Source organism: Cotesia glomerata, linkage group LG3 (genome assembly GCF_020080835.1).
Source record: "Cotesia glomerata isolate CgM1 linkage group LG3, MPM_Cglom_v2.3, whole genome shotgun sequence".
NCBI classification, from domain to species: Eukaryota; Metazoa; Arthropoda; class Insecta; order Hymenoptera; family Braconidae; genus Cotesia; species Cotesia glomerata.
The window spans coordinates 12678375-12691336 of NC_058160.1; positions in this window are offsets into that span (position 1 = coordinate 12678375).

Below are 12962 nucleotides of genomic sequence, written 5' to 3' on the forward strand. Positions count from 1 at the left end.
TTAATTAATTTATAATTATTAATACCTGACAATAAAATCATTAATATAAAAAAACATAGACCAATACAGACCTAACGATAAAGAATACGATTTTGATCAAATTAGCCAGCTTTTCATAGAATGAGGTGCTATTTTTTTTTTTTTTTAGTAAAAATTAAAAAAATTTTTTGTAAAAAAACTATGAGGGACCTAACGAAAATTTTGGTGGACCTATCCGGACCTAACGTAGACCTATCGATTAAGGTCATTTTTACTTCGCGAATCCTTGGATGAGGTGCTAAATTTGCACAGATCCGTCGGGCATATGAAAATACACTGAAATGAAAAAAACTGCAGCTCCGATTATCATTTAAATTCTTCTTTAACCACGGATGATAAATGAGCCGACTAAGTCGGTAAATTGAACTCTGCCTCGAATTTATTCTATCCGATTCAATGCGTCTTAGCACGAAACACTGTGTTCAAAAATCGCATTAAATCTGGTTAGTTTGCATTGAATTTCAATCCGACTTCGATTGCTGGGATCGTACGTGCTTAATAGTCCGGTCAATTTAGACCAAAAAATGAGAGTGAAGTTACATAAAGTCCCAACAAGCTGAATTCCAGTGAAATTGTTCAAAATATAATTATAAACAATCTCTAGAAGTTCCCCATCATTCCCCTGTCTTAAAAATTTAATTCAAGGTCAAAGGTCAAAAAAATGAGTTTTTCGCGATTTTCAGCAAAACGGTAAGTTTTATCATAAAAGTACCTGTCTGTACCTGCCATATCAAAGCAAATTTTAAGGGAGTTGGGAAAGAACGGATAGGGGAAAAGGGGAGGGGACCTACTCAGTGGGAATTTTTCGTAATTGAAAAAATAATCAGACAGCCCAGACATCACAAAAATTGTAGATCATAAAATTATCTATAAAAAATGTATCAATACTTTTTTTCTTACGAGCCACCGTTTCTGAGATATAACGATTCAAAAAGTTATAAAAGCTGTTATCGTCATAATATGAATGAGTACGCCACGTATATACATCTAGAGTTGTAATATTTTATATAATATATATATGTATGTATATATGAAATTTCTTACAAATACCCACAACAAGTCTCGGTCTTCATTTTCCAATGTTGAAAGAAAAGTTTACGGCTGAAAATATATTGGTAAAACAAGTTAATAATGATGCTGACATGTATTGACATTATTGAAACAGCAATAGAGCAATTCAATTTGGACAAATACAACTATTGTTGTTGGTGAAGATGTTGACTTACTTGTATTACTCACTGCTCGAACGCCAACTGAAAAAACTATTTTTTTCTTAAAACCAGGAAAAGCTTTCAGCATCAAATCAGATATATATATTCATTAAAAGGTGTATTTACTTTAGTAAAGTGAAAAGATCATGTACTATTTTTACACGAAATAACTGGCTGTGATATCGACATCTGCATTTTACAGGAGGGGTAAAAGCAGCAGTTTCAAAATGTTTGAAAAACAAGATTTAATTCAATGTGCTGAAGTTTTTAAAAAGAGTAATTCAACTCAACAAGAAGTTATTACCAACGGCATCCGCTTTCTTCTTTCTATGTACGGAGCTCCTAAAAAAACTACCTGTTTAGATAAGCATCGATATGCATGTTTCGTTAAAAATACTAAAAATAAAAAACAAGTTCAATTAGCTTGTCTTCCTCCAACCTCAGTTGCTGCTCACCAACATCTTTTTCGAGTATATTACCAAGTTCAAGTGTGGCTTGGTTATCAGCTAGACTCTACAGACGGGGTTGGGAGTTGGTCAACAATATATTAGAGCCAGTTCAAACTTTACTTCCACCTGCGCCGGAAAAACTACTGAACACTATTTTTTGCAACTGCAAAAAGGGATGCAGTGCTAAATGTGGTTGCAAAAAAGTCGGACTGTCTTGTTCTTTGGCATGCACAAATTGTCAAGGCCGGTCGTGCTCTAATATTGAATCACAAACAATGGAGGATTCGTTTGACTCCGACGAAATATCATGCGATACATCGCTATTGACGCAATTTACTTGCATCCAAAATGAAGATGAAGAAGAAGCAGGAGAAGGAGAAGAAGAACAAGAAGAAGAACAAGAATTTGAAACGAATAAGACGAATAAACTTCAACACTTTTTGAAGTGAAACTTCTTTAGAATCGTTGTGATTTCAAACCGGATGCAACGAAAAAACGACAGGTAAGAGACACAAATACAAAAATGTGTAGGATGAAGCCAGGGGAAAGAATGAGACAGAAATATACATACAATTTGTATATTATCGGTCTCTCCTCTTTGTGCCATACTTCGTAGCGTCCCCACTCCCGTCTTCTAAGCATAGTCGCCTGTAATTTGTGAGCCAGAGCGAGAGAGCAGATGTCAGTGTGTATGTATATTGCACACTGTTTAATACGTGCTTGTATTTGAGCATTTAACGTGTGTAGTGCATGTGAAAACTACGTGAGCTTACTGTACACTGTATGCGGCTGCGTATTACAGCGTTTTAGTAAGATAGCGTGGTGTGTTATTATTTAACTGTTTGTGAGTATTTTTATATCTTGTACTAAATAATAAATTTTATAAAATGCCGAAAACTAATGCCGAAATGTGTCGTCAATATCGACGCAAAAAATGAAATTAAAATGAAAAAATTATGATAAAATTCCGATGATTTTAAGTGGGGATTTTAACATAAATTTTGCATCAGATACAGCGCTTCCTTTGATTGAGTTTCTCGATACAACATTTTATTTAAAAATGTGTAACAATCGCACTCAATCAACTACAAGATCAAAAACGGTAATAGATGCAGTGTTCCAAAGATATATCAACCAAATTGAAACTAAAATATTTGTATCGTATTTTAGTTATCATAAGCCTCTTGTATCATTTGTTGAAACTGAAAATATGGAACTTGAGTAATAGATTATGTAACATATGTTAAATAAAATATAAAATATCTTTTAAAATTAATCAAAATACTTTCATTTTTGAACAATTAAACTTTGTAATTATCCTACCCTTGTTATAAATATTCATCTCATTCTTTTGTCGATTCACTGAAGTTTCACTTCTATCGTGTGTGAATCGCACACACACCTTTTTTTTTCATTTACATCGCTTTTATCTTTCCCAATCTTTGAAAATTTCCGTTATTTTGCAATAGTTTTACATTAAACAGGATCACAACTGACCCGTGGAGTAGGCCTACTGGGGAAACCACGTTAAAAAAAAACGCGCTAAGTACACTACCTCATAGGTGGCGTGGAAACGTGTGCATATTATGACGATAACAACTTTTATAACTTTTTGAATCGTTATATCTCAGAAACGGTGGCTCGTAAGAAAAAAAGTATTGATACATTTTTTATAGATAATTTTATGATCTACAATTTTTGTTTGAAGTACTTTTATGATAAAACTTACCGTTTTGCTGAAAATCGCGAAAAACTCATTTTTTTGACCTTTGACCTTGAATTAAATTTTTAAGACAGGGGAATGATGGGGAACTTCTAGACATTGTTTATAATTATGTTTTGAACAACTTCACAGAAATTCAGCTTGTTGGGACTTTATGTAACTTCGAATGTCTAAATTGACCGGACTATAACATATTAATTTTTTTTTACGTGAATGTATTTATTTATTGAAACATATTGATTATAATAATGTTTAAAAAATTATTAATAACAATACAATAATTATTAAGATTTTAACTAAATTGATAAAATCATTTATCATAAAAAAAGAGAGCCGTTAATGATATTTTAGTTTTTTTTATTATCTCGCAGTGGTCAAAAAAAATGAAAGGAGGTTTATCGGCAGCCACCGCTTGTATATATTATTTATCTCTTAACTTTGAACAAAACAATAATACATAATCATCAAAAATCATTAAATAGAATTAGATATATGATATTAGTTATAATTATAGTTTATGTAATCATATATAATTTCATATAATTGTATATAATAATGTTTGTAATTTTTGTGTAATTCTATAAAATTATAATTTTTTAAATATGTGTATTAAATTCGAAAAATTTGAGTTAAACTGTTTTTTGAATAATAAATTCCTAAAAAAAAAAAAATTTTTATAAATTAAATTAATATTAAGGTCCCAAGTTTTCTTAACGTCTTTTTTAATTATTCAAATAAGATATATGATATATTAAAAATAGAAAAACAAAAAAAAGATTTAAATCTACATTTTTTGTTTTAGTCTGGTATGTATTTATATATTATAAATATGAATTTTATTTAACATAACCTTCATCCAATATAAAATATGCCACAAAACTATTTAAATTTAAGAAATCGGTAAATAATCATTATCTTCAATTTATAAATGTCAACTATTATTATAACTGTAATGCTTTTTTTTTTTTTAATTAGTATCAGAATACTTCTAATCTACATTATTTCATGTTCGTTTATTGTTATTTTTAAGAATGATTATTTTTTTTCTATAAAATTAAATGATTTCGAACAATACACAATGTTTATATATATATATATATATATATATATATAACTTGTTTTTTATATGCATTTTTAAATTTCACCTGTACCTGTAAATGCTCTATATATATTTGAGGCATTTCGTACCAATTCAATCAATTAAAAATTTTTTACCCAACCAAAAAAGTTATTAATCTTTAAAAAAACTAGTTTTTAAAGAACTTAAACAAGCTGGGGCCGTATAATTTTAAACAGAACTAACTTCTAATAGGGTTATAGAAGTGATGAGCATTATGATTTATATTAATTACTGCAAATTAAATAAGTTTTGTAGCTAAAAATGAGTGTAGTTAAAAATTATTGAACATTTTAAATTGATTTTTTTTATTTATAATTGAAAATTCGCTTCACAATTCATAAAAAATATAATTCAAACATTAAAAACAAATATTTTTCATTTTTAAATGTACATATCAACTATTGCCATATATTTTATTAGTTCAACTACTGTGGCTTGTCAAAATTAATTGTTCCATTACTACTCCTCTCATATTCTATTTTTAAAACGTTGTAAAAATATAAATATTCAATTGTCTGTTTATTTAGCGTTTCAATCGATTCAAAATTGTTTATATTAATTTTTATGAAAATCACTTATTCGAACTAATAATTACATCTTTATATATTAAAAGTAAGGTCAAAATACGTTTTACATTGAAACCTGTTCAACTACTGGGTACTTTACCTTAATTTTGGCGTAATATTATTTCTTAAAATAATAAATAATTATTTCTAAACATACTTGTTAATTATTTCTTAACATACTAGTTAAATTGTTAGATGTTACTCAAATAGTTGGTTAATTATTAATCTACTCATTTATGTAACAAATCGTGCGGTTGTTAGTTTAGTTTTATGATCTTATTTTAGTTTCATAATTTATGAACTTTTGGAAATGTTTAACTAATATGTCTACATAAATAAATATGAAAAACCTTGAAGGACATTCAATTCATGTCTCTCCCCTATTAGCTTTCACAACGGTTTAGTTGTCAAGTAACATGTGCAAGTAGCGTAGATTTAAGGGACTTACATTCACGTGGCTTAGATTTATCAGGAATTTTTTACGTATGAATAGACATGTCCTTGTGTTAAAAGAACTGCATACTGAAATTAATGTGTTACAACAATTTTCGAGGCGTAAATAACAAAATTCATTATTTATAATTTATTATTAACATAATTCAATAATTAAAATTATAGTGAATTGCCGCGAAAAGTGTCAACATCGACACTTATACATTGTTGTGAATCCGAAAGGATTGATCACAACGCTCTCTATATATTAATATAGAATTACATATAAAAAAGATGGCTGCAATAAATGATAGCGGGAAAAACCCAGTAAGATTTAAAATATATGTATTTTATTTGTAATAGTATTAGTAAGAAAAATAAGAATCTTTAAAAAATCGTAAACCTTTCTATTTTAAATTCTATTGTTAAGTATGGGAAATTTTCTATCATAAATTTTAGGGTATAGACGAATTTATAATTACCGGAAATTCCCAAGGAAAAGCTTATAAAAGCTTATAAAAACTTTTAATTCTGTCCGGTTAGTTTAGACATGCTAAGAAAAAATTTGATTGTTAAAATAAACCTACGTTAATTTTAATGGTCACTTAGGATAAGATGCCGAACGTTTTGGAAATACTCTTTACAATGCTGGGAAAAACCCGGAGATCTTTATTTATTACTCTTTTTATTGCCATAATCCTTCAAGTAACTTATTTTCCAAAACGTTCGCTTAAAAAAGGGATTGCTCGAGTACTCAAGACTAGGTCATAAAATAAAAACCAGGCATCCATGCGGGTTGCATATAGCCTGGGAATGTCGAGTCACCATGACGTCATCACAGCATAGTCCCATTTTGGCCAACTCGAGAAGGGATGCTGGCTGAAGACAGGAGTCGCAGAGGCGCACGCAACTACCCTCACTACCCTCTGGGACTCTCCCACTCCAAAGGTACGAACATCTCATCCGGGGGATTCGAAAACCAAGGAACAGGAAGACACATCAAAAAACAAGACTTTAGTACGCCACGCGAATATTTTATTTTTAGAAATTATTGTCGGTACTTTTTATTTTGTAACTTATTGAATAATTATCTGTAACTTATTGAATAATAAATAATAGGTTTGCGCGCAAGGAAAATCTAAATTAAACTAAAATAATCTGAGTGTTTTAAATTTATTATATATATATTATTTAATTTAACTTATTTGAGTTTAAACCTACTCTCCCGCCTTAATCTATTTACTGCGAGTTGAACGCCCTACCGCGTTCCAACGGGCGAATTAAAAGAACTCAATAAATTTACTATAGCCAATTTTGGGGGGACGGGGACACTTTGCCAAAACTAAAGTAGCCAACGTGAAATTTAAGTTGGTACCACAAAAAACTAAAGGAAAAATGTAAAGGGATTCACACATATGTTAATAGATTAAAGTGCTGCTCCCTATGTACGACTAAGAACATTTTAATAGTTTGAATTCATTGTGAATTCAACCAATATATTCAGATAAAGTAGATTTGTTCAAATAGTGCAACATGAATATAATAGATGGCGGTTATAGGTGCATTATTATGGGCTGCAACTCAATGCTGACAAATGTTGCGTATTAACACTCACTCGGAGGAAAAATATTATCAACTTTAGTCTAAGAGCCGGTGGGAGATCGACCTTCACCGATCTGATAACCAGATGAGACATATTTTTTATCAAATATAATTTATAAACAAATATGCCTATAATTACTTGCCTATCTGAAAGTGCTCATGGCTATTTTTAATTAAATTAACTTTAATCGATTTTTTTTCATCACTTTCATTCTTTTGATAACCAAATGAATTTTATTTCATTGTTAGTTTTTAACACACAGAATATGCCTCAGTAGGCTTGCCTACTCATTTTTGTGTATAGCTACCTGGCAAGCCAATGTGAACAGGTAAGTCAATATAGGTGACTCCATCGTTCTGCTAACTTATCGAAAGTTATATCAAATTTTAGATTATTTTATTACAAAATCAGTCATATAGACTTGCCTGCAAAAAATCATACTTAAAGCACTATTGCCTAGCTAAAAACTTTTAGAGTTTTAGCCATCTGATAGGTGCGAGAGAGAAAGTAGAGCGATCAGAAGTCTATGTGGTAGAACAGGACACAACATAGCAGCTGCAAGCTACCTGACCGTTGAATGGATCCGAGTGCGCATGCTCGTGTATAGTCAAAAATCATTTATTAGTGACAACACGTGCTAAATAAATATTTGAATTTCATTTTTTTATGTATTTTTTATACTTTGTAATAAATGGTTCTAACATGTACCTGAAGATCCGATCGTTTTTTTATGAACGAAAATAAAAAAAAAATTTTTTTTGCTTTTGAAACTGAAAATAGTTTTCGGCTCCAAAAAATACAAATAGCCCTAAAAATGATATATTGACCCCTCTAAAAAGCAAAACTACCCTCACAGCCACCCCGAAGACTTCAGAATTTTTTTCAAAACTTCTAAAAAAATCCTTGCGAGGGTCCTTGGAGGCTGCCGATTTTTTAGAGCACTTCTAGTACCCCTCTACATAATACAAAAAATCATTAGGCCGCTAACACCTCCGGAACTACCCTTCCAGCCATCCTAAAGACCCATAAATTGAAAAAAAATGTAGAAAAAATCCTTTCAAGGGTCCTTGGAGGCTGCCGATTTTTTAGAGTACTCCTAGTATCCCCCCACAATATATAAAAAATAATCAGGCCGCTAATACCCCCAGAACTACCCTTCCAGCCACCCTAAAGACTTATGAATTGAAAAAAAATGTAGAAAAAATCCTTTCAAGGGTCCTTGGAGGCTGCCGATTTTTTAGAGCAGCCTGATTATTTTTTATATATTGTGGGGGGGTACTAGGAGTGCTCTAAAAATCGGCAGCCTCCAAGGACCCTTGAAAGGATTTTTTCTACATTTTTTCAATTTATGAGTCTTTAGGGTGGCTGGAAAAGTTCCGGGGTGTTAACCCTGGATGATTTTATATTTTGTAGAGGGGTACAAGGAGTACTCTAAAAATCGGTAGCCTCCAAGGACCCTTCGAAGGATTTTTGGAAATTTTAATAAAATCTCTAAGTCTTCAGGGTGGCTGGAAGGGTAGTTCCGGGTGTTAGCGGCCTAATGATTTTGTATTATGTGGAGGGTACTAGGAGTGCTCTAAAAATCGGCAGCCTCAAGGACCCTTGGAAGGATTTTTCGGAATTTTGAAAAAAATTAATTTTAAAATTAGTTTTTTATTTATTTATTAATATATTAATATAATAAAATATTAATATATTAACTTATTTATTTTGAGTTTTGCATAGCTGTAAAGTACGTATAGTGTGAAATAATATAAAATTGTGATCGAAATTAGTTATAATAAATTGGAGTTCAAAATTAATGACAAGTGTAAATAAATGCTGTCTCTGTCACTCACATGTACACGAGCATGCGCACTCGGATACATTCAACGGTCAGGTAGCTTGCAGCTGCTATGTTGTGTCCTGTTCAACCAAATAGACTTCGGACGCTCTACTTTCTCTCTCGCACCTATCAGATGGCTAAAACTCTAAAAGTTTTTAGCTAGGCAATAGTGCTTTAAGTATGATTTTTTGCAGGCAAGTCTATATGACTGATTTCGTAATAAAATAATCTAAAATTTCATATAACTTTCGATAAGTTAGCAGAACGATGGAGTCACCTATATTGACTTACCTGTTCACATTGGCTTGCCAGGTAGCTATACACAAAAATGAGTAGGCAAGCCTACTGAGGCATATTCTGTGTGTTAAAAACTAACAGTGAAATAAAATTCATTTGGTTATCAAAAGAATGAAAGTGATGAAAAAAAATCGATTAAAGTTAATTTAATTAAAAATAGCCATGAGCACTTTCAGATAGGCAAGTAATTATAGGCATATTTGTTTATAAATTATATTCGATAAAAAATATGTCTCATCTGGTTATCAGATCGGTGAAGGTCGATCTCCCACGGTCTCCTCTACTACTTTGACTACAACATATCTGGAAAAATTTTAGATAAGAGTACTACAGTCAAAATACTTGGGGTAATATTTGACAGTAAACTTACTTTTGCAACGCACATTAATAATATTATGTCTGAAGCCTGGAAAACGCTAGGGTTCATTACTCGAGTTTCAAAAAACTTTAATAATCTTAATGCCATTAAATTGTTATATAATACATTTTTTAGACCAAAACTTGAGTATGCTTCGCTAGTATGGTCTCCTACTCAATCAGGACAGTCCACTAAGATTGAAAGAGTTCAAAGAAGGTTTTTAAAATTTTTAATTTGGAAAAAAACTGGACTTTATCCGGCTCGGGGAATTGCAGATCTCACGCTATGCAAAGAATGCGAATATCTTACTCTCGATGAAAGACGCATCTGTGCGGAATTCTCCTTTGCAACTAAATTATTTAACAACTTGGTGAATTGTCCTCAATTGCTATCACTGTTTAAATTTAAGATACCAGTCTTAGGTATGAGAAATCAAACTCCAATGTACATACCTATTGCTAAATCTAACTTATCTCAGGCAGCGCCAATATATCGCATCTCTAATACAGTGAATCGCTTTTATCAATGGGAACCTGCACTTGATATGTTGAATTGTCCTAATGGCTATGTAACTGCGTTACTTGGCAAACTAGCAACTAAGTGGCGTTAAAGATGTGCAATTATGAATTAATAGTTAATAAGTAATTTTTAATAGGTAATAATTAATAAGTAATAAGCAATAATTACTCAGCAATTTTTATGAGTGGAAATGAATGAAATCACTATGCTAGCTATAAGTCATCTTGTTATACATCAAAAATTTATTTTTCTTATGTACTAACGATTGTATTATTAACCCTGTTAATGGCCTAGGCTGTTGGGTTTGTTTATTGAAATAAAATAAAAATAAAATAAAAATAAAATTATTGAAAAACATATTAATATTCTGGTTAGTCTCCGGGTCCTGATAATAGTCGTAAATAAAAAAAAAAAAAATAAGCAAGCATCCGTACGTGGCGTGTACTCCATTACATGAGCTAATGAAAATGCGTTATTAATTACAATTTTTTCAAGTATAATACTGTTTTATATGATTATTTCATAATTATCGAAGGTTAAAAGTTGAATGAAATTTAATCCTTTAATAATAAATGTTAACTTATTAAATTAATCACTTAATAATAATTGGTGCAAATAATGTAATGTCAATAAAAATGTGAATAATGTGATTTATAACATTTAATTTTAAAAAGATATTTGCAACATCTTTCTTATTTTTTTTATTTGCTCATGCAAAAAATATTTAATATAGTGTGCAGTGTGTTAACTAGTTTAATAATTATGAAAAATTTATTGTTTACTAATAAGAAATTCATTATTTTAAGAACATTAGAAAGTAAGTAGTAATTAAAAAATCTATTTGTAATTATATAGGTTATATACTATCACTAATAAGATTTAAATTATTTTTTTATCTTTTTTTCATGGCATGATCGTCGCGACATTGAATTTTTGGAGCATTCAAAGTGGTGTCAGTAATTTTTTTTTCTCTCCATTTAAAAATGTTTCTTTAATCAATTTTGTTGACATTGTTAAAATTTATTTTTCAGATGAATTCATGTATTAAATATTATGAATCTATTTTGTTATGTCGTGTAAAAATATAAAAATTTGCTCATTTTCTTTTAATTATCATAAAACTTTTTTAAATAGTGTTAATATTTCTTTTCGATTATGTTGACTTTGATTGATTTCGTGTATTTTGATTAAATTTTCAATAAAATAATTTGATTCTTCTAATTAATTCGTAAAGGCTTTAAATATTAACTCAACCTTCCTAAATTTAATAATAGTAAAATTGTGCAAAATATTTTATCATGTAAAATTAAAAAGAAAATCGTGTAAATACTCTGACTTATTTAAATTCTAAATAAAAATGAATAAATTTTCAATATTTCTTGCATGTTAAATGGGTGATTGCTTCTATCATTTTAAGGCTTGCAATGGTTTTTGACGTTAACTCTACTAACTCTTATTTAAAATTTTTGGTCCTTGAAAATTTAAAGAATATCCTTTAATATCCGCAATAGTTTTGTCTTAGAAAATGTAAACTCGCATACGTATTTTTTTTTAATTATATGCTAAAATGTAGCCCAGAGACATAATAATTATTAAAAATTGCTATAATTGATAGCGTATTTTAATAATTATTGGAGTCATTAATCAATTATTTAATCAATCAACCGACAATAAATACTGTACAAGGCTATATTTTATCAATTTCTTATTTTTTTTAATTGCGACTAGATATTAAAAAAATAACAATATATTTATTTTTTTATTAATAAATAATAATTAGATTTCTCAAATAACCTAAAAAAGAGCTTTCTCAAGGTTGAAGCCACGCCTGTAGTAATTTTCTTATGTATTCAATAAATATATTTGGCGGGAGAGTTTAAAATTAAAATTGTCAATTTTTATTATTACAAAAACTTTTATAATATTTGTTATATTTTTATAACGGTTAGAGTTTTTAGTTGATTATTCAATACATCAATCAACACCCATGTGTGTCTATAGCCATGTTACAGCAACTTTATGTATATTGCTGTGTAATGCTCTGTGATAAAACGGTTAATTTTTTATTATTAATAACTAATAATTCTTATTTTTTGAAATTTTAACTGTTGGCGAGAAAGTCTACAATTAAAATTTTTATTTTATTGTTAAAATAATGTTATAATTTTATTTTTAGATATTTATAGCTACTAAAGTTTGCAATTGATAGTTCAATTTATCAATCAATACTCATAATTATACGTTGCCGTGACTTTTTACATTGCTACAAGTGCTCCGAGAATAATGATTTCTATTTGGTTATTATTAATAATTTTATAATTATTATATATTCTAGCAATGACCTCAGAACGACTCTTTAATTGTTTATAGCATTGCATACAATAATTGAATTATTTATTTAATTTTAAATTTTGGCGGGAAAGTCTGAAATTTGAATTTTCAATATTCGTCATTAAATTAATATTAAAAAAGTTTGGAAAATCCAAAAGTGCACGACTCATAATGCTCATTTAATTATGAAATATAAAAAAAAAAAAAAACTTAAGTCGTTCAAAATTAATTGCCGAAAAAACAGCTGTAGTAGGAAGGTACTGCACAAGCGCCCCTGGTGGAATAAAATGTACATAATATCTATAGATATAGATATATCACCATCCATGTTAATTTTACATGGATATATATAGATATACAGTCTTGTAGTTTTCGTTTTTTATTAATTTCAATTAAACGACACTGAATTAATTAATCATTCGCATTCAGTGACCTACAATCGTCGATAAGAATTAAAAAAAAAAAAATTTAACTCAAATAATGGATTTT